Genomic DNA, 23,117 nt, shown 5'->3' on the forward strand with positions numbered 1-23,117 from the left:
CTATCAAAAAAAAATTTTTTTTTTTCGAGACAGGGTTTCTCTGTATAGCCCTGGCTGTTATGGAATTCACTTTGTAGACCAGGCTGGCCTAGAACTCAGAAATCCACCTGCCTCTGCCTCCCGAGTGCTGGGATTAAAGACGTGCACCACCACGCCCAGCTTAAATTTTTTTTTATGGTCTTATTAGCCAACTCATTAGCCACAGCTGGCCTCACACTCCTGCCCCTTCTATACTCACCTCCTGAATTACAGGCATGCTCCTGCATGCCTGGCTAAGAATACACTTCAAACGCAGAAGTTGTTGCAGTATTATATTATGTACTATAATTTGGCTAAATTGGATTTTGGTGACTTCAAATTCTTCCCTTTCCTCCTTTCTCACAAGATTATTCACGTTCCTTATTGGAGATTAGAGCATGAGAATTTGAATAAATTTCAGATTTCCTTGAATGTCCATATTTTGTTCCTCTCTCCGTCTTTTAGCATAGAACAGAGATTGGCTTTCTCGCCTAACCATGATAACAGTTGGAAATATGTAGCGTTATACACACATCACTAATGGACACAGGAAGCTGCTCCATCACATAGCCAGCCTGTGTCGTGTCTCTTCCATCTGTTAATGGCTGTTTCTCGTGGTTAAATGTCTAATAGACTCAAGCATGTAAGGGCAGATCTAAGCCAGAATGAACACGGTTTTTGAATGCAACATAACAAAGACAAGCAGGTAATACTGTAGTACATGTTTCTCCATCAAACACCGACAATTCCCCTCCAGTCCTTCAAGCAGCATCTTAAATGGTACGAGTGAATGGTCCCCTTCCTAGTCATAAAATTATGTGGTGTTTGACTCACATATTCAAGAAGTGAGCGGTCTAGCACTCTGCGAATAATGGCTTCCTCAATTATATCAAAATCTATGAAATCATCGTAAAACGAAGTGTGACTGACTTGCAAATGTCTAATTAAACTGCCATTAAAGGTACTTGGGCTTTCATTAGGTCGTGAATGGCAAAGCGGACAGAACATGGGCCTCCTTTCTGATCTGTGGTGGATAATGCAATGATCCAGCAAGCAGTCTTCATCCAGTTCCCGCTGACAAAATGGACATACACATCTTGCTGTGGTGTCGCCAGGTTCTTGCAGCGGGCCATATTTATCGATGTACTTCTCACAGGTCCTTATGTGCACCCTCATGTCACTGAGGCAAACCAGAGTCCCACACTCGGCGCAGTTCTGGTATTCTGACTTCATCCTCTTTGCTATGTCAGTTGCGGGCACTCCCTCTGAAGGAAGGTATGCCCGGCAGTATGGACATGTCCATTTATTATTGTTCTTTATACTGGTCCCAATGCAAGGTCGGCAGAACACGTGGCCACAGCGGGTCCGGACCGGCTGGTGTAGCACCTCCAGACACACGGAGCAGTCGAAGGAGGTGATGGGCAGCTCCGAGTCCCCGCTGCGCTCCAGAGTCCGCCTTATCTAACTATTTGATAATTAAATCATGTACCTAGAATGTCCTGTTAACTCTATCCCAATACACTACTCTCCTGTCTTCTATTAATTCTCTCCTCTCTTACCAGTACTTTTCCCAAACTCACACTTTTTGTTTTGATTTATGATTGACCAGTCTAGTCTGTTTGACTATTGTATTAGAACTGTCCATTGAAGCATGATGGAGTCAATAGTGAGCACAGACCTGAAGACACTTGCTTCTTCTTTCCATAGTCTATCAGTAGTAAATATAATTAATTAATTAATTAAAATAAATAGTTTAGGAGTGATTTGAATGGCCACCTAAAGCCCTTCTCAATCTATGCCTAGATATTGGTAGAGATGTTGTTTACAAGCCCAGTGGAAGTAATCATCACTGTAGACTATAAGATTGCAATGTCTATAACTTGATCAGAACACAGCCTTCTTTTTGTCTTCCAGCACTCACACTCTTTCTACCCCTGATGAGTTCAATCCCAGAAACCTATATATAATGGAAGGAGAGATGTTATGACTAAAAGTTGTCCTGGAACCTGCATATGCACACCACAGCATGTCCATGCTCAAATACATACACTCAAAATATTCATATAAATAAACATAATAAAAACTCAAACTTAAAGTGCATATACAAATAAAAAATTTATCATTTTCCCTCCATTGTAAAATCAAAAATGTTGACATCAAATCATCATAAGTAGGAAACTATTCCTACCTCCATTTCAGGATTGACAAACTTAGCCCTGTAATGGGTTAGTTCAAGTGGCATCTGATCAGAATACAGTATTCTCTATTTCTTTAAGTAGCCTTAGGTATATATTATATAAATTTATAGATATCATATAATTATAATTATAATAAATAATAGACATAAATGAATTATATCTAAATGCACACACACACACACACACAAACACCTGTATATTTTTCTGAAAGGTTGTAAGTAATAGTTGAGTGGTGTAAAGTTCATTATTTTAGATATGATTAAATATTCCATAATATATACAATTAAAAATTGTTTTTAATGTGTGATGAGAAAGACAAACCTATATTAGAAAAGCATCCATTGTAGCCTCTCATTAGTCTTTAAATATTTTGGTAAACTTTACCTAAATATTGTTTTGTTTCTCAATTAAGAGAAACCCTGTCTCGAAAAGCCAAAAAAAAAATAAAAAATAAAAAAAATAAATAAATCTAAAGAGCCGGGAGTGGTGGCACACGTCTTTAATCCTAGCACTCGGGAGGCATTGGCAGGATTTCTGAGTCCGAGGCCAGCCTGATCTATAGAATGAGTTCCAAGACAGCCAGGGCTACACAGAGAAACCCTGTCTCAAAAAAAAAAAAAAAAAAAAAAAAGGAAGACCAATCAATCAATCAAGCAAGCAAGCAAGCAAGCAATCTACGTAGAATTGAGTGCTGTACAGTCCCCTGAGCCCCAATGTTTAGCTATGGACTTACTCTTCATTTTGGAGGAACCTTGTGTGATACCAAGATCAATCTGCTTCCCCATGACCACATTTGGGGGCCCCAAAATTAACAAGTTTGGAGCCCTGTCTAACCAATCCCATCCTAATCAGATCAGCCTGCCATCCAGTTTGTCCAACTGGGACAGCCTGCAGAGGTGAATGGTTCAAAGTCTCTGAACCCCATTTTATAGCTGTGGGCTTGCTGTTTGGCCCATAGAAGCTTTGCTGAACCCCAAGAGCATTCTGTCTCCCTGTGGAAACTTTAAGTCTAAAGACATACTAACATATAACCCTGCTACACAAATCCCATCCAGTAGGGTCTGCCTGCCATGCCAGCTGGGTCCTACTGGGACAGAGTGACAGGAGCCTCCCAACCTGGAGAAGGTAGAGAAGGGGCACAGAGTAGGATTGTGGTGTAGCGGGAAAGACTGAGGGTCTCCAGATGTTCTAGCTCTTTAACAATACTGAAATGCTAATAATAACTTCTAAAAAGTCCTAAAATTTTTCTTGCTCTTTCTAAGGGTCAAAAGCTGCTGGCTTAGAAGATTGGCACTTGTAGCCTAACAGTGGAGGATTAAGTAAAGTGCCCTTTGTTTTATCTCTGCAGGAACTGCATGGCTCTAACTTTCAGCTTGCTAGTAGAAGTCACAAGAAGAAAAGGGGATACTTTAAAAATGAATTATAGCGTTTATTACTAAATTGTAAAAAGTCTACTATGAAAGCTATCTGAGTAAATGGGGAAAAGCAAAAAGATCTTAAGCAGAAAGTTCCTAAGGCAAGGGAATTTTTTTTCTCACATCTTCTTTGGAGCAATAAAATTCTAATTAATCAGGACAAGATAATGTACACACACACACACAAAGCTTTTACATAAGCAAATATGCACAAATATGCATAAGTTCATATACATATTCATGCATGTTTACTTATACATTTGCATTCATACCAGTTGCTGCCATACATTCTCACAATTGCATATTACATTCTCTCTCTTTCTCTCTCTTTCTGTCACACACACACACACACACACACACACACACACACACACACACTAATACTTACATATGTATTTGGAGCAAAATAATAAACAATGTGTATAAAGAACTCACTCATTCTGGATGAAAAATTGTTCTCCAATCTTTATTGCATAGATAACAAAAACACATTTAAGCTATTAATGCTAAATGAATTAAACCTATTTTTGTAAGAAGAAAACTTTGTTCCTTTTAATCAGAATAATACTGCCTTGTGACTAAGAAAAGACCTGTTCTGTTCTATGCTGAGGAGAAGCCTGCCTGCTCCTTTGGCTTTTTCTATATTCTTTTCAGATGCGACAAATATGTTCTGTCTAAAAACTTCTCCACTGCCAGGCGGTGGTGGCGCATGCCTTTAATCTCAGCACTTAGGAGGCAGAGGCAGGCAGATTTCTGAGTTCAAGGCCAGCCTGGTCTACAAAGTGAGTTTCAGGACAGCCAGGGCTACTCAGAGATACCCTGTCTTGTAAAACAAAAAACAAACAAACAAACCAAAAAGTTCTCCTCAGCTCCATTCTTACTCTTTTCTTTTCCCATTGCACTTACACATCTTTCAAAATACATGATAACATGTTAAAAACTTCATCACAACTTCACATATAAAATCAAATCATAAACTAAAGTAGAAGTTTACAACAGAGAATGTTTATATGAATATCCACTAGGAGTAACAATCTGACTAAGCAGTCATCACCCTTCACTGCTCCACTGTTTCACTGAAAGTTAAGAAACCTTCCTTCCATCTCAGCTCCGAACTTTATTTCTGTAACTCCTTCCATGGGTATTTTGCTCCCCATTCCAAGAAGGAGCAAAGTATCCACAATTTGATCTTCCCTCTTCTTGAGTTTCATGTGTTTTGCAAATCATATCTTGGATATTCTAAGTTTCAGGGCCAAGAATCTCATTTGTAACAAACAAAACAGAAAAAAAAATCAATTTATCTGTCAAAGAAAGGACAAAATCTAAAATCTTAATGGAACAAAACATCTAGGAAATTTAGGACACTATGAAAGCACCAAATCTAAGAATAAAAGAAGAGAAGAAAGCAGAGAGCCCCAGATCAAAAGCCCACAAACCTTTTTCAACAAAATGATAGAAGAAAATCTCCATAACAAAAAGAAAGTGATGCCTATAAATACTCAAGAATACACCAAACAGATTCGACAAGAAAAGAAATCTCCCCACCACATAAAAATCAAAATACTATATATACAGAATAGAGAAGGAGTTTTAAAAGCAATGGGGAAAGAAGGTCACAAACATATAAAGGCAGATATATCAGAATTATACTCAATTTCTAATCTGAGATGAGAAGGGAATGGGAAGAACCTTAGGTCTTGCAGGCTCTATAAGGCCACAGATTTTAGTCCAGACTACTATGCTCAGCAAAATTTCAGTCACAATAGATGGAGAATCCTAGATATTCTATAACAAATCCAAATTTAAGTAATATCTTTCCACTAAAACAGCCCTACAGAGTATAATAGAAGAGAAACTCCAATCTAAACCTGCTAACTACACACACACACACACACACACACACACACACACACACACACACACGTATGTTTTTATTATGGAAAAAGACGTATTTATTTAATTTTCATGAAAACTCAATAAATAAATTATTTTCCATCATTAAAACCAATAAAAGACAAATACACATACACACACACACATACATGTGTATGCAACCACCACCAATATCAAAATTAAAGGAACTAACAATTATTGGTCATTATTATCACTCAACATCAATGAACTCAAATCCCAGTTTAAAAAATTAACAAGTAAACAAACAAACAAACAAAAAACAAAGGCTAACTAAATGGATAGCCATTATCTTAGTATACAGGTCTAGAAAAACGTTTTCCAAACAAATAGATCCAAGAAGCATGCTGAAGTATCCATTTGAATATCTAAAAAATATATATTTCCACCAAAAGTAATTAGAAGAGACAGAGAATATCATTTCATACTCATTTGATTTTAAAGAAAAAAATCCATCAAAATAACATCTCAATTCTGAAATTTATACCTCAAATGCTAGGGTACCCACACTCAAAAAAGGAACATTACTAGAACTTAAATTATACACTGAACATAAGATATTAATAGTGGGTGAGTTCTAAACCCAGTCCCATCAATGCACAGGTCATTGAAACAGAAACTAATCAGAGAAACAATGATACTAACTGACAATATGATTCAAATAAACCTAGCAGATATATATGGAACATTTCATGCAAACACAAAAGAATATACCTTCTTATCAGCACCTCAGAAAATATTCTTCAAAATTTATCATATATCCAATCACAAATCAGGACTTAACATATACAAGAAGATTGTAATAACACCATTTATCTTATCAGATCATCATAGATTATAGGTAGACTTCAACAAAAACATAAACAACAAACAGCCTATATATCCATGAAAACTAAACAACTCTCTACTCAGTGATCACTTGGTCCAGAATGAAATAAAGAAATAAATTATATACTCTCTAGAATTTAATGAAAATGAGGGTGCAACATACAAAAACTTATGGAGACCTATGAAAGCAGTGCTAAGAGGCAAGTTCAAAGCACTAAGCGTCTTCATAAAGAAATTGGAGAGTTCATATATTAATGCATTTGAAGCATATCTATAGGCTCTATAAAAAAAGAAAGAAAAAGAAGGAGGAGCAGGAAGAGGAGGAAGAGGAAGAAGAGAAGGAGAAGAAGAAGGAGAAGGAGAAGGAGAAGGAGAAGGAGGAGAAGGAGAAGGAGAAGGAGAAGAAAAAGAAGAAGAAGAAGAAGAAGAAGAAGAAGAAGAGAAGAAGAAGAAGAAGAAGAAGAAGAAGAAGAAGAAGAAGAAGAAGAAGAAGAGGAAGAAGAAGAGGAAGAAGAGGAAGAAGAGGAAGAAGAGGAAGAAGAGGAAGAAGAGGAAGAAGAGGAAGAAGAGGAAGAAGAGGAAGAAGAGGAAGAAGAAGAAGAGGAAGAGGAAGAGGAAGAGGAAGAGGAAGAGGAAGAGGAAGAGGAAGAGGAAGAGGAAGAGGAAGAAGAAGAAGAAGAAGAAGAAGAAGAAGAAGAAGAAGAAGAAGAAGAAGAAGAAGAAGAAGAAGAAGAAGAAGAAGAAGAAGAAAACTCACCCGGGAGGAATACTCTGTAGAAATTATTAATTCAGAGTTGAATAATATCAATCAATTAGAAACAAAGAGACTATTACAAAGAATCATTGAAATAAAGTTGTTTCTTTGAGAAAATCAACAAGATGCATAAACTACTAGCCAAACTAAGTAATGCAGAAAGACAGTATTCAAAGTTGCAAACTTAGAAAAGGAAAGTGTGCATAATGGAAACTATGGAAATTCAAAGAATCATGAGGTCTTACTTAAAAAAAAAACCTGATTATGGGGTGAATCCCTGGATATGGCAGTCTCTAGATGGTCCATTATTTCGTCACAGCTCCCAACTTTGTCTCTGTAACTCCTTCCATGGGTGTTTTGTTCCCAATTCTAAGAAGGGGCACAGTGTCCACACTTTGGTCTTCGTTCTTCTTGAGTTTCATGTGTTTTGCAAATTGTATCTTGGGTATTCTAAGTTTCTGGGCTAATATCCATTTATCAGTGAGAACATATCATTTGAGTTCTTTTGTGATTGGGTTACCTCACTCATGATGATGGCCACCAGGTCCATCCATTTGGTTAGGAATTTCCTAAATTCATTCTTTTTAATAGCTGAGTAGTACTCCATTGTGTAAATGTACCACATTTTCTGTATCCATTCCTCTGTTGAGGGACATCTGGGTTCTTTCCAGCTTCTGGCTACTATAAATAAGGCTGCTATGAACATAGTGGAGCATCCACCCCATAATAAGCTTCCAAACGCTGACACCATTGCATACACTAGCAAGATTTTGCTGAAAGGTCCCAGATATAGCTGTCTTTTGTGAGACTATGCCGGGGTCTAGCAAACACAGAAGTGGATGCTCACAGCCAACTATTGGAACTTTTTACTAGTTGCAGAAACATCATTTGACAAAATCCAGCACTCCTTCATGATGAATGTCTTGGAGAGAGCAGGGATAGAATATGCATATCTAAACACAATAAAGGCAATATACGGCAAGTCAATAAGTAATCTAAAATTGAATAGAGGGAAACTTAAAGCATTTCTACAAAAATTGAGTACTAAACAAAGCTGCCCATTTATCAGTATACTAAAATCATAGCTAGTGCAGTAAGAAAATTAAAGGATACCAAGAGAATACAAATTTGAAAGGAAGAAGTCAAGGTATCACTATTTGCAGAATATATAATAGTGTACATAAGAAACCCCAAAAATTCTACCAGAGAACTCTAACAGCTGACAAAAAACTTCAGCAAAGTTGCTGGATACCAAATTACAATAAATAAATAAATAAATAAATAAATAAATAAATAAATAAATAAATATTTTTTTAAAAGCAGTAGTTATCATCTACACAATCCATAAATGGGCTGAGAAAGAAGTTAGCAAACAACTACCCTTCACATTATCCATAAATAATATAAAACAGCTTGATGTAACTCTAAAAAATATTTGAAATTCATGTATGACAAGAATTTCAAGTCTCAAGAAAGAAATTGTGGAATTTATCAGAAGATATCTTGTTCATAGATCTATAGGATTAATATAGTGAAAATGGTCATTTTACCAAAACCAATCTAAGATTCAGTGCAATCTGCATCAAAATTCCAAAACATCTCTTCACAGATCTTTAAAGAACCATTCTCAACTTCATATGAACAAAAATGAACAAAGAAACAAAATAAAGCAAAACAGAAATAGGATACCTAATGCAACCTTGAGCAAAATCCCTGAATTAGAAGTATACTAAGAAAAATAGAAAAAAAAAGCAGCAGAATATTGGTTCAGAAACAGACAGATGGATCAATGTAATCTAATATAATACCATAAAATAAACCCACACACATATGCATACTTGACTTTTGACAAAGAAGCCAAAATCATACAATAGAAAAGGGAGAATATCTTTAACAAATGGTGTTGATATACCTGGATGTCTGCATGAAGAAAAGTGTAAATAGATCAATATTTATCACTGTACACAAAACTCAAATCAAAATGGATCAAAGACAACAATATATAACCAGACTCACCTAATATTATAGAACAGTGGGGGATAGGAGGAATACCATTGGACTTTCAGTATAGGAGACAATTTCTTGAACAGAACACTAATTGCTCAACACTAAGACCCAGAATTAATAAATGGGGCCTCATGAAACTGAAAAGCTTATGTAAGTCAAAGGATATTATCACTTGGGGAAAAAATGACAGCCTATAAATTGGGAATTAAAATCTTCAGCAACCCTATATCTGACAGAGGGCTAATATCTAAGCTATATAAAGAACTCGTGAATTTAGACACCAGCAATCTAAATAAACCAATTCAAAATGGGTACAGAGCTAAACAAAGAATGTTCAACAGTGTAATTTTAACTGGATGTGAAGCACCTAAAGAAATGTTTAATGTCCTTAGTTATTAGGGAAATGCAAATCGAAGTGACTCTGAGATTTCAACTTACATCCATTAGAATTGCTACAGTCAAAAACCCAAAGGGCTGCACATGCTGGCAAGGTTGTGCAGCAAGGGGAGCACACATTAGCTGCTGGTATGAATATAAACTTGGGCAGCCATTCTGGAGGTCAACCAACCTCAAGATTCAGCTATACAACTCCTGAGCATATACCTAAATGATGCTACAACATTCCACAAGGACACTTGCTCATTTATAATGTACCAGCTTTATTTGTAATAGCAGCAAACTGGAAACAACCTAGATATCTCTCAACTGAAGAATTGAAGCAGAAAATATGCTATATTTACACAATGGAATATTTCTCAGCCATTAGAACTAAGGACATCATGAATTTCACAGGCAAATAGAAGGAACTAGAAAATAATCCTGAGGGAGGTAGCCCAGATCCAAAATGACATGTATGGTATGTACTCCTTAATAAGTAGATATTAGCCACAAAATACAAGGTAGCCATGCTATAATCAACAGGTCTAAAGGTGGATTGCTTGGCCTTTCTCAGAAGGGGAAGCAAAATAGATATCAGAGATCATTGGAAGGAGAGAACTGGATGGAAGAGTATATGGAATGAGGAAAGGAGTGGGGTGGGCAGATATCATATGTAGAGAGATCAGGGGAGGGAGAAGAGATATTGTTGGTTGGGGGGATCTCTACGATGTTCAAGAGACCTGGGATGGGGAGAGGCTCCTAAGGGTCTATAGAGGTGACTCTAGCTCAAACATCTAGCAGTGGGGATATGGGTCCTGAAGTGGCTACTTCCTGAAGCTAGGCAGAACTCCCAGTGAAGGCATAAGAACAGCAACCTATCCTCAAAACGTTAGACATAAAATGTGTCCTGCATAGAAGATATGCAGGGACAATGAGCAGACACTGAGGGAATGGCTAACTTGAGATCAATCACATGGGTAAGATCCAATCCATGACAATATTAATCATACTCTGGTCTGCTTGCATAAAAATACCTATCATAACTGTTCTCTTCAAGCCTCCACGCATCAGCCATGGAAAGAAATATAGAGACTCACAGTTAAACATTAAATGGAGCTCAGGTGGAAGAGTTTGGAGGAACATTGAGGGGCCTGAAGAGAAGAGGGACTCCGTAGGAAGATCACCTGAACTCTCGGGGGCTCCCAGAGACTGAGTCACCAACCAGTGAGCAATCATGGACTGGACCAAGGCTTTCTGCATATATATATAGGAGATGAGCAGCTTAGTCTTTCTGCAGGTTTCCCAACAACTGGAGCAGGGGCTGTCCCTGTGACAGTTGCCTGCCAGCCTGGGGATCCCATACCACTAAATGAACTGCCATTTCTGACCTCAGTGTCAAAGGATGTGCCTAGTCCTGCAGGAATTTAATGTGCTGGAAAGGTGGAGGAATGACTTGTGGAGGGGGTACTAGGAGGAGAGGAAGGGGTGATATTTGGTTTTAAAGTAAATAAATACATTTAAAAATAAAAGTAAATCTATTATTCATGGTTTTATCTTCTAAATCCTCCACCCATATAATTTCCAAGTGTTTTGCCCTGAAGTTTAGCTAGATTTATCAGCTAACTATAATTGTTCAATCAGTGACTACAGATATAAGATGACCTGTTTATTCCCCCAAGGTAGAAGTACTTGTTATGATATCATCAATATCAATATCCATACACTCAGATGTTATTGATTTTCCTTTCCAAGTACATCCTCACTTAGCATGGAGGCATGCTGACAAAGGCAAATATCCCTGTGGGAATATAGCATTTGGAGAGAAGTTCCAACCAAAGGTGAAACAGCCCTAGGTCAGTCCCTAGTCTGGTGTTACTTGTATCTGTAACTGCAATCCATCTTCATGATCTCATGCAACTCCTATGTATAACTTCCATCTTGCCAATAGCTGGAGTAATCCCATGTCTTATATGGCCTTTGCTGTTAGTCTGCTCTTGACATTCAGTGTTCTTGCTTTACATATTTGCCATGGAACACTGCACAATCCACATATTAAAACAAACAAACAAACAAACCAGTAAACAAATAATTAAAATCCAGTAACAATTCCAATGTAGTAGAGGCAGAGACAAGTGAATTCCTGGCTCCACAAATGCAAATGCCAATTTCTGTCAGCTTCATGACACCTGATCTCTCCTAAGGCTAACATACTCTCTTGTACTCATACACAGCTAGTTAATATGATCCATGTTGAGGTATATTAACTCCCATGACTAAATTTGCACATATACTCCTTCTCTGAACACTGTTTAAATATCAAAGTTGCTTTATCAGTGAGAATTTTCACTGTGTCTCTCAGTCAGGAAACCTAGACTAGACCTCTTTTCACTGAAGCTTGTACCAGTTCCAGGCAGAAAGTTGATGGACTTGATGTGAACACTGTCCATTCTTGAGGCATATATCTCTATAATACCTTTTTGAACTACATAAAATATCTCCTACATTGTTGTCTTGTTTTATAGCCATTTCAAACCAGAGAAATAGTCTAGCAATGACCATTTGTTTTCATTACTAAAAGTGGATGAGTACACTCCTGTGATTTTAAAATACAGCCAATGTTCAGTATGTTTTCCTGAAAATTCCAGCAGATGTCAGCAAAAGGCAAGGTGTGATCTACTAATCATTCTCTAGGATATTACATACCTAATGACCAGAATGGAGTCAAACAGCACAATATTGTAAATGGGTGACTTTGTCTACAGTGCCCATTAAGGCAGTGGTTATCAACCTGTGGGTCACAAGCCCACTGGGAGTCAAAAGGCCCTCTCAAAGGGGGTCACATATCAAATGTCTTGCATATCAGATATATTATGTCTCACAGTGCTAGCAAAGTTATATTTATGAAATAGTAACTATAATTATTTTATGTTTCATGTTACCACAACATGAAAAACTGTATTAAAAGGGCCCAGCATAAGGAAGGTTGAGAAGCACTGCATTAGCAGTTAGACAGTTGGAAATAAAGAGTTCATTTTTCAGAAAATAGAAATGTTCTGAACTCAACTCAGGAAGCTTCACACAGTGAAATCCTGTAGAGTTTCTATAGTCATACCTTGAAGAATATAGTAGCACCCAGAAAGAAAGCTGACCAACAGTATCCTTAGGTCCCTTTTGGCTCCGTTTAACTAACACATACATAGTTTTCTAGTCTTAAGTTTTGACCCCCTCTCTTTCCTTAGAACAATTTAGAAAACATCTATATTCTTCTGCTGCTGCTTTGACATGTATGATCTTTAAATTTGTTTTTTTAACAAATAATAATTACACATATTTATGTGGTAGAATTATTATTCAAGTCAATATTGTGTGATGCTCAATTCAGCATAAATAATATTCACATTTCTTTATGGTGAGCATTTTTACAATCCTCTCTTCTAGCTCTTTTGACATTGATAATCTATTCCTTTTAATTATGTTCCTCCTACTGTTGCTTTCATAGATATTGAGAGCTAAGGCACTAAGGAGAACAGGAAGGATTGTGTAAGGCAGAGGTCACAGGGTAAATGGTGCTATGAGGTTCTAGTTGGTTTTATGTATCAGGGCTTTCGTTTTTGAGGGATAATCAGGACCTTTAGGTAACTGTACTTATATCAGGATGGGAGACTAACTTCAGTGATCTCATCACAACCCATGTATCACTACCTCCAGAAAAGATGATAAAGAAGTGTTTCATTTTCTTATTTTCTTGTGTAACCTAACAACCAAGCTTGGAAGCTGTGATGCTTGGCTGGGAAGAGGGGCCTTCAAAGGAAGAATTTCCTCAATCAGATTTGACCATGGGGACATTTTCTTAATGGCTAAGTGATACAGGAGAGCCAAGCCTCCTGTGAGTAGAGCCAAGGTAAAGCAAAACTGATATATTAATACACTTACTGAAAAGAGAAAAATCTCACACTGTATGAATATGAAATCATCCTGTTAAATTTTCCCTTGAAAAATGGGTCTATGTTTTAGATTTATTTTTATTTTAAGTGTGTGTGTGTGTGTGTGTGTGTGTGTGTTGCCAGCATGTAGTCTATACATACAGTGTGTGGTACGCATTGTTTGCAGAGGCTAAAGAACATGTCAGAACTGAAAGGGTAGATGGTTGTTAGCCGCTACTTGTGAACTGAGAATTAATCCCATGACTTTTGGAAGAACAGTTGGTGTTCTTAACTCCTCAGCCACCTCTCCAGCCCCGAAATGAGAGCTTTATATTTTTACTTTAATATTTTTACTAGACTGTGTACAGCAGAAAGATCTATGTGCAATTATATCATTTTATGATCATATATTTCAACAATAAGATTTGGTTATTTTATTTCATAGTTATTCTAAAAAGTATGAGGATGGAATTATATTTTTGCTATATTGTATGACACATATCTTCATATTATCCCCTAATCTATTGGTTTTCATGTTTGATTAGCATTCAATTACCAGCCGAGCATGGTGGCTCACGCCTTTAATCCCAGCACTCGGGAGGCAGAGGCAGGTGGATTTCTGAGTTCGAGGCCAGCCTGGTCTACAAAGTGAGTGCCAGGACAGCCAGAGCTACACAGAGAAACCCTGTCTCAGAAAAAACAAAACAAAACAAAACATTCAATTACCTTGATTTTAACCTCCTTATGATGTCATTAAGGATCCTTCTTATGTTTGGTTTATTTAATTAATTATTTGACTATACTTGTCTTATTTCAACGTAGAGTCTTTATGTTCAACAATACCAGTTACATAATTATATTTTTGAGAATTTCATAAATGAAATATGATTACATGCCATCCACATTATCCCTGTCCAAATTCCTCCTTATCCCTCCCAACACTCATTTATAAGTTAATAGCTTCTTTCTTTTCTCATAACCCACTAGTATAATTAAATCTGCCCATATAAGTGTGAATATGGGGCCATCCACTTGGGCATGTGAAATCTACCAGTAGCCACATATTCAATGAAGAATTACTATCAATGCTCAAATGCCAGAAGCTCTTCAGGAAGAAGTGAGACATGAAGAGTCTCCACTACTTATAAGAACATGTTTAATGGCTTGATTTTGTGTAGGTTTTGTACTGCCAAACAAGGCTGATATGGATTTTTGTGAACAACAGCCTCTGCATTCCCATAAGGTAAAAAAATTTATAGCTCTTTAAATTTTTCAGAGATTCATTTTATTAATTTTTATTTTATGTATATGCATGTTTATGTTTCTGTGTGTAACACGCACATGAGTGCAAGTACACACTAAGGCCAGAGAACCATCCAATATCTCTTACTTCTAAAGTCCAAGAGTTTGTGAACTGCCAGATTTTGTGGCTGGGAGCCAACATCTGGTCTTCTGAAACAGCAGTAGATACTTCTCACTACTCTTTAGAGACAACTCTTTAGAGCAAAATACTTACATTCTTTATGCCTCCTCTTCAGTGATGTCTCCTGAGCCATGGTGGGATTTCTCAGCTGAAAAATGAGAACATTAATTTACACTTGCAATGTTGTCTTGTGAGCATTAACTCATATTGTATATTCTACCTAGCTTAGACTCAGACATATTAAGCAAAATCTTAAATTTGTCCTTAATTAATGACAGATGAAGGATTATTTTAGATATCTGTGGAGTTGCTGGGAAGCAGGTCTGTTTTTGTTTTTTGTTTTTCATAAGTTCAGCTGCATTTTACGTTAAATTAACTTCACCCCATAGGATTAAAAATAATCCTTTACAACTTTACTCACATAAAATCTCTCTCTCTCTCTCTCTCTCTCTCTCTCTCTCTCTCTCTCTCTCTCTCTCTCTCTCTCTCTCTCTCTCTCTCTCTCTCTCTCCCTCTCTCTCTCCCTTCTTCAACCTTCCATGCACCTAGTTAATTTGTCCAGTAGATGGCAGGAATAGTCCACAGGTTGTCGGGCACATTAAAAAAAGTTCTTGTAAAATTTTCATATATTCCATAAATGCACAAATAAATCTGTGCCTTAACCGTATCAGACCTATATATGTTGATGATTCTGTTACCATTCTCAAATTATCTATCACTGATAGAATTCCACAGGTTAAGTCATTTGAAATTCAATTGCCTTAGGTAATGAGTGGTAATACAAGACTTAGATCAGAGGACTCTAGAAATTATAATCTGTTTTGTATTTTCAGCTTCCTATAAATACAGAGGGCCACCAGAGTCAGAAACTTAGATGGTGATATGGGTATGGGTATCATGTGTGTGTGTGTTTGTGTGTGTGTGTGTGTGTTTTGTTGAAAATCAAAAGGCAAGAAAACACACAAAAAGTTGGTGGCTCTGGCTTAAAAGAAGTTGTTCTGTTCACTGCATGGTCCTGGGAAAATGAGTACAAAAAGAGTGAGGGGCAGTTATGCTGGCCTCCTGTTTGCAAGCATAACAGTATCATTAATAGTGTCAAGGATTGCTTCTTGTCCATGGGGTTGGTCTCAAGTTGGGCCAATTGTTGATTGGCCATTCCCTCAGTCTCTGCTCCATTTTTGCCCAGGCACTTCATGTAGGCAGGGCAAATTTTCGGTTGAAGGATTTATGAGTGGGATGTTATCTTTTCTCTCCACAGGAAATCTGCCTGACTACAGGAGGTAGCCACTTCAGGCTTCATGTTCCCCACTACCAGGAGTCAATTTGAGGCTCCAACCAACAGCTGACAAAAAAAAAAAAAAAGAAAGGAAGAAAGAAAGAAAGAAAGAAAGAAAGGAAGGAAGGAAGGAAGGAAGGAAGGAAGGAAGGGAGAAAGAAAGAAAGAAAGAAAGAAAGAAAGAAAGAAAGAAAGAAAGAAAGAAAGAAAGAAAGAAAGAAAGAAACAAAGAAACAAAGAAACAAAGAAAGAAAGAAACAAAGAAACAAAGAAACAAAGAAACAAAGAGAGAAAATGGATGCAGAGACACAGAGTCAAACACTACATCAAGCACAGTGGGTCTTGTGAAAGAGATGTGGGAAAGAATAAGGAACTTGGAAGGGATAGGGACTCCAAAAGAATACAAACAGAATCAACTAAGCTGGACACTTAATTACTTCCAGAAACTGCTCAAGAAATCAAAGAGCAATCATGGGCTGAACCTAGAACTACACATATGTAACAGATATGGAGCTTGGTCTTCATACAAGTCTCCGAACAACTGGAGGGGCACTGTCCCTGAATTTGTTGACTGCTTGTGGATCCTGTTCCACAAAATACGTTGCTTTGTCAGGCCTCAGTGGGAGAGGACTTGCCTAATCTTGCAGCTACTTGATAGGGTGGGTTGGCACCATGTGTCCTCTTCCTTCTCTGAGGAGAAGTGGAGGGATGATGTAGGTAGAGGCTGTGTGATGGGGGACTAGAAGCAGAAGGGAGATATTATCAAGACATAAAGTAAATAAATAAATTAATAGAAAAAAAAAAGAATTAGGGGCAAATCCTTGGCTCTCTGGTTCCAACAACCAAGACTCAGTCACTTGTCATCAGTAGGCTAGTAGAAATAACAATAGGGAAAAGCAGAAAAGGGAGATTTTTCTTTCTTTCTTTTTCTTTTGTAATTTGACATTTATTGTTCATTTCATTTTTAATATTTTTATTAGATATTTTCTTCATTTACATTTCAAATGCTATCCCGATACCCTCAAATGTCCCCATACCCTCCCTCCGCCCTGCTCCCCAACCCACCCACTCCCATTTCCTGGCCCTGAAATTCACCTGTACTGGGGCATATAAAATTTGCATGACCAAGCAGCCAGCCTCTCTTCCCAGTGATGGCTGACTAAGCCATCCTCCACTATGAATGCAGCCAGAGAAATGAGCTCTGGAAGTACTGATTAGTTCATATTGTTGTTCCTCCTATAGGTTTGCAGACCCCTTCAGCTCCTTGGGTACTTTCTCTAGCTCCTCCATTGGGGGCCCTATCTATTTCAATATGACCCTGCAGCTGAGAAGAACAGACAAAGAAGTCCAGCAGCCCCACTCCCTGTACCTTCAGGCACATCTTCAGGGAACTTTTATGGTTATTACTTTAACATCCATTTTCTTTCTCTTGTTTTCAGTTTGGTGCAAAAAAATAATCAGAATTTACTTTATCTAAATTAAAATCTCATGTTTTGCAAGAATTATTGACTTAGGGATAAATTTTATAGATTTACATTGCAGAATCGATTTATAGCACACAAAAGTTTTCAAATTAAGTTAAGAGTTTTGGAAATCTCATTTTGTTAACACTAGTTTCATTTTTCAATTACATCTAAAAGCCAGTTTCCACAAACTCTGAACTTTATTTATTTCTATCAGAATGCTTTGCATTTATCATCGATACAATTTTATAACAGTACTACCCACTAACATTGCTGCTTGTTTTCCGTTTCCCATGGCTCAGAAAAGTGCACAAATTCAGAGTGGTTAATGTTTTGAATGATTAATGAATAAAAATTCATACGTTTTCTTATGGCAAAATTTGTGATTTGGATCAAGTACCGGCATGAAGCTATTGATACTCGATGAGACTCAGATTTGCAGCATTCTGTGTCATAATTCTACAGTTAAATTTTACTAAAGAAAAGAGTGGTAACCAATGGAATATAATAAAAAATAAACAGTAAAAAAGTTACAAAAGAAGCTCTATTTAACAGACTATGCAAATATTACACTGAAGTTAAAGGACAATTGAAAATGACCTTGTAAAAAATAAGATAAGAGAAAATTTACTAAATTGCACTGTCTCCCAGGAGTGGAAGATATGCAAACAATATATTTGTCCCACTGTGGATATTCTAGATTTAAAAAAATGATTGATTCTTTTGAGCCTCTGATTCAATAGTGTAATTTTAGCACATTATGTTTTCTACACTCCTTTGTATTCTTTAAATCATTTGAAAATTACTCATAATGAATATTCAAGGTGAGCATACATAGCTAGTGTACCATATTTCATAAACAATTCTAAAAAGAAAAATGTTTTTAAATACATATAATATATACTCAGGTATTTTCAATCCCTAGTTAATAAATTTCACAGATGTGTAACCTACAGATATGGAGAGAAAACTACATGATAAATAATTTCAGGATGGCATCACATTATAGGTTTAAGATTGGAGATTTCTATTTTATTTCTAGTATTTTTCATCTTAATCATTTGGTTAAACTTCCCAATTCAATTTCACACTGAAAAATATTTAAGTTATTTAAAGTAGCTTGCTAGGATTATATTTGAAGACTCTGATTCTAGTTAAAATTTTCTTTTACACTTTCAATTGATTTTCTTAAATTAGTAATGATTAACGGACTCCAATATGATAGATGTATTTGTATTCCTTGTTAATAGTGCTGTCATTGCTCCTATACATTTTATATTATAGAAAGATAAAATATTTCACTATTGTATAAATAAATTCCTGGGTTTATAGTTACGAGATCATTGGCAATGAAGAAAATGAATGATTCCAGGAGTAGAAGGACAAACAAGAAGCTGACTTGTAAGCATAGTGGAAAACCACAGGTACTCCAGTAAGAAACTTTGCCCTGAGTCTTGGAGAGACTGCTCAGAGGTTAGAAAACCTTGTTACCCTTCCCGAGAGCTGAGGTTTTGTTCATAGCATTCACTTTAGACAGCTCACTATCACCTGGAACTTCAGCCCCAGGGATTTCACACTACTTGTGGATTCTATCAGCACTACACTTATGTACAAATGCATACATTCTCTCTTATAAAGTTTAAAATTTAAATTAAAAGTTAAAAATAAATATATAATCTTAAGAATGTTGGTCATTTGGGAAATAAAAAAAATCAGATGAACAGCATTGCTATTTTATGCTGTCAGTATCTCATAGCACCTGTGATTGTTATCTTTCCTACAGTATATAGAAAGTGTTAGGTTGTCTTGTATCTTCTAAATATGGATCTTAATGGTGGATCTTTACCCTGAAATCATCCTTAATTTTGTGGTAAAGCTAAGAAAAACTGTAGATTTACCTCTTAAGGAATAATTCTATAGTTTCAGAGTGTGATCACCTTCCCAATATTAACAGTAAGTCTTCATAAAAACATTCTGTGTAGTGATAAACGGAGTAGATATCTGATGGAGTTGAATACATTCATGTCTCCTTCAAAAGAATAGGGTATTCTGAAGTACAACATAAATTATGTTGATATTAAACAACCATCTCTTGCTTTAAGTTGCTTTCTACCTATATTACCCTTGTGCACATGATCTCACAGCTTTCTAAATTTTGATCTATACCTTGTCAAGCTCACATATAAAGTCCAGGCTACATTGCAATTTATTTTACCTTACAAAATAAATATATGTTACTCAAACTGTGCAGAAATATTAGTAGTCTGTATGACTTTACATATAATTTTGCAAACAAGAAATATAATCCAAGCAGGGATTATTTGCCTTCTGAGACATGTGGTCATATATACTGTACATGGACTTTGTATGAATAAAGTATCTAGCAGAAATATTTAAATCTGCCGCATATATTGATTTCTGGTTTGAAACTCCTGCCAGTTAATTTGAGCCCAAAATGACTGGGATAGATTTTGTATTTGCTTGTTGTGACCTTATATCAATATTTGACCTATTGAATAAATATTCACAATATTGTACTTTATGCCTAAACATCAAAATATACAGTATGCAAAAAATGTAATTAATTCATGGGTCAGAAGTATTTTGTAGTTTACCTGTCCTTAGAGATATTTTGATGGATTTTCAGGAGAATGTGCAATGGTAAATGTATGTTGTCTGAAATGTTCACACTGGGAACTGTGATATGTATCATGAAAGTATGTGGAATCCTCATGAAAATTCTAAGTCCAATAAGAAAGATATAATATGAGGAACTCTAGATTTCTATAGAAAAATATTGAAGCAATGACTCTGTACAGATGAACTCAGAAGATAAAGCTGAGTATTGACGTTTAAACACATACAGGCTTTAAAAATCACGTTTAAGGTCTGGGATGTACTAGTACTTTTGGATATCTATTTTTTAGTACTTATATGTTTTCTTCTGATTATGGTTTATCTGCTCCACAGGCACACTTTATTTTATAATTCCTTATGATTCAATACAAGAGAGAGAATAAACGCATACATTCTATGTACAAGTGAACTCTGACTTTAATTGTCAACTTGATTGGTTTGACAAATGGCTGAGAGATTATGTGAGAGATTAGGTGACTACTGGCCATTATGACAGTCAAGCATTTAAATGACCCTTCTAAGATTATTTTGTCTCTGATCACTTAAGAAATTCTAATCAATTCCTTTTTTGTCATTACATATATGTTCTATTGTTTCCATTGCTCTAGAAGATCCTAACTAATAAGCAAAATCCGTGAAGGTAATCCTCAGGCATCAAGTAGACTTCAAACGTCATGATTTCATTTGCAATGTTCTTCTTATTGTTTTTCTGTTTTCTCCAGGGCAGTGTTAATTGGAAAAAAAAACTCACTGATATTAAGCAAGTCTCTTTAACTCCTAAGATTCTGATGGTCATTATTATAATAATGTCTATAGTTTAAATGTCTATATTTATCTAGTGTAAATATTCTAATATATTAATCTATATACTACTTTGTAGCATGTTTAAATAGTTCAATACATTTCACGGTGAATTAAAATTTTCTAGACTTATTTTGTATACAGTTTGCTATCTTGACATACCTAAGTATCTTATCAACATGTAGTCATGTTTGTCCTGAATTTTAATGCATTTCAAATACTAAAGAATATTAAATATAATTGTACTTGCATTATTTTCACTCAGCATATTCAAACCGTGGTAACGTTCGGTTTTGTTGTTGTTGCTGTTGTTGTTGTTTTCTTATTTCTTTCTTCTTTTTTTCTGAGACAGGGTTTCTCTGGGTAGCCCTGGGTGTCCTGCAACTTGTTCTGTAGACCAGGCTGGCCTTGAAAGCAGAAATCCACCTGCTTCTACCTCTCAAGTGTTGGGATTAAAAATGTATGCCACTACTGCCTGGCATCTTAACATGATGACTGGAAAGAGAATGACTGCCCTTCCCCAGGTTTATATATATGAATGCTTGATATTCAGTTAGCTGAATTATTTGGAAAGAATTAGGAGTGTAGCTTTGTTTGATGTTTCACAAGTTGACATAATTTTCAGTTAGCTCTCTCTATGCCTATCAGTCTTTGTTTTTCTGTCTCTCTCTCCCTCCCCATCTGTCTCTTTGTCTCTGTCCCCATCCATCTCTTTTACCCTCTCACTCTCACTCTCACTCTCCCTATCCCTAACTCTCTCTCTCTCTCTCTCTCTCTCTCTCTCTCTCTCTCTCTCTCTCTCTCTCTCTCTCTCTCTCTCTCTCTTTGCTCTGTCTTGTGGCTGTTGCCTTAAAATGTAAGCTATCAGCTGCTACTCCAGTACTATTTCTACTGCTACTGTGCTTGATATTATGATAATCATAGACTTATCCTCTGAAGTATAAACAAGCATCCTATGAACTATTTCTTCTGCAAGTGTCCTTAGCAATTGCATCCTTTTAAAGCTATATAAAAATGACTAAGACACTTACAAAATAGATATGAAGACTCAGATCTACAGTTCAGGCTCTATAGTTTACAACACTTTTTAAAAACTACTACTTAGGCACTATGGATTTCAGCAAAACACACAAATGTTCTAAGTTTTTCCCCCCATTTAGTAAATAGAGATAATAAGAGAAATAAAATTTATAGAAAAAAATACATATTGTGTCAGCATGCGAATGTAAATGTTTATTTCCACTTACAGTAGCACTGTTATTGTCATCATTATTGTTATTATTATAAATGCATTTATCAAGTGAAATTAGATATGAGAAATATGAACTTCAATTCTCTCTCCTTCCCCTTTTCTCTCTCTTCCTTTCCCTGCCTCTCCCTCTCTTTAGATAGGTTCTCATGTAATTCAGACTATCCATCAATTTATTAAATACCCAAGAGTGGCCTTGACCTCCTGATCTTCTTGCTTCTATCTCCCAGATGTTGGGATTACAGATGTGTGCTATCACTCACAGCTACAATTCTTTAGTCTACTTTAAAAAATACTTTGGAGTTCATTCATTATTTCAGTTACTCTGACTCACTTGAAGTGAAAAATAACAAAGTCTACACAGTACATAAAGCAGGGCACCATAAGACTATCAGAACAAAATAACAAAAGCCTAGACTCTGCAGGTCCCATGATAGCTATGAATGTAGCCCTATTCACTTTTTTTTAATTAGGTATTTTCTTCATTTACATTTCCAATGCTATCCCTAAAGTCCCCTCAAACCCTTGCACCCTCTGTGCTACCCACCCATTCCCACTTCTTGACCCTGGAGTTTCCCTGTACAGAGGCATATAAAGTTTGCAAGACCGATGGGCCTCTCTTTCCAATAATGGCAGATTAGGACAATTTCTGATACAGATGCATCTAGAAACACGAGCTCTGGGGGTGGAGGTATACTGGTTAGTTCATATTGGTGTTCCACCTATAGGGTTGTAGACCCCTTTAGCTCCATGGGTACTTTCTCTATTTCCTCCATTGTGTGCCCTGTGATCCTTCTAATAGCTGACTGTGAGCATCCACTTCTGTGTTTGCTAGA

At 36.4% G+C, this 23,117-nt stretch overlaps 1 pseudogene; it reads right to left on the bottom strand.

Moving 5' to 3' along the window:
- Positions 1–687: 687 nt before the first annotated feature.
- Positions 688–2,212, bottom strand: LOC110295802 (E3 ubiquitin-protein ligase RNF125 pseudogene; annotated as a pseudogene).
- Positions 2,213–23,117: the final 20,905 nt, after the last annotated feature.

The sequence above is a fragment of the Mus caroli genome, unplaced genomic scaffold (genome assembly GCF_978045245.1).
Source record: "Mus caroli unplaced genomic scaffold, Mus_caroli_1 scaffold_1, whole genome shotgun sequence".
In the NCBI taxonomy this organism is placed as follows: domain Eukaryota; kingdom Metazoa; phylum Chordata; class Mammalia; order Rodentia; family Muridae; genus Mus; species Mus caroli.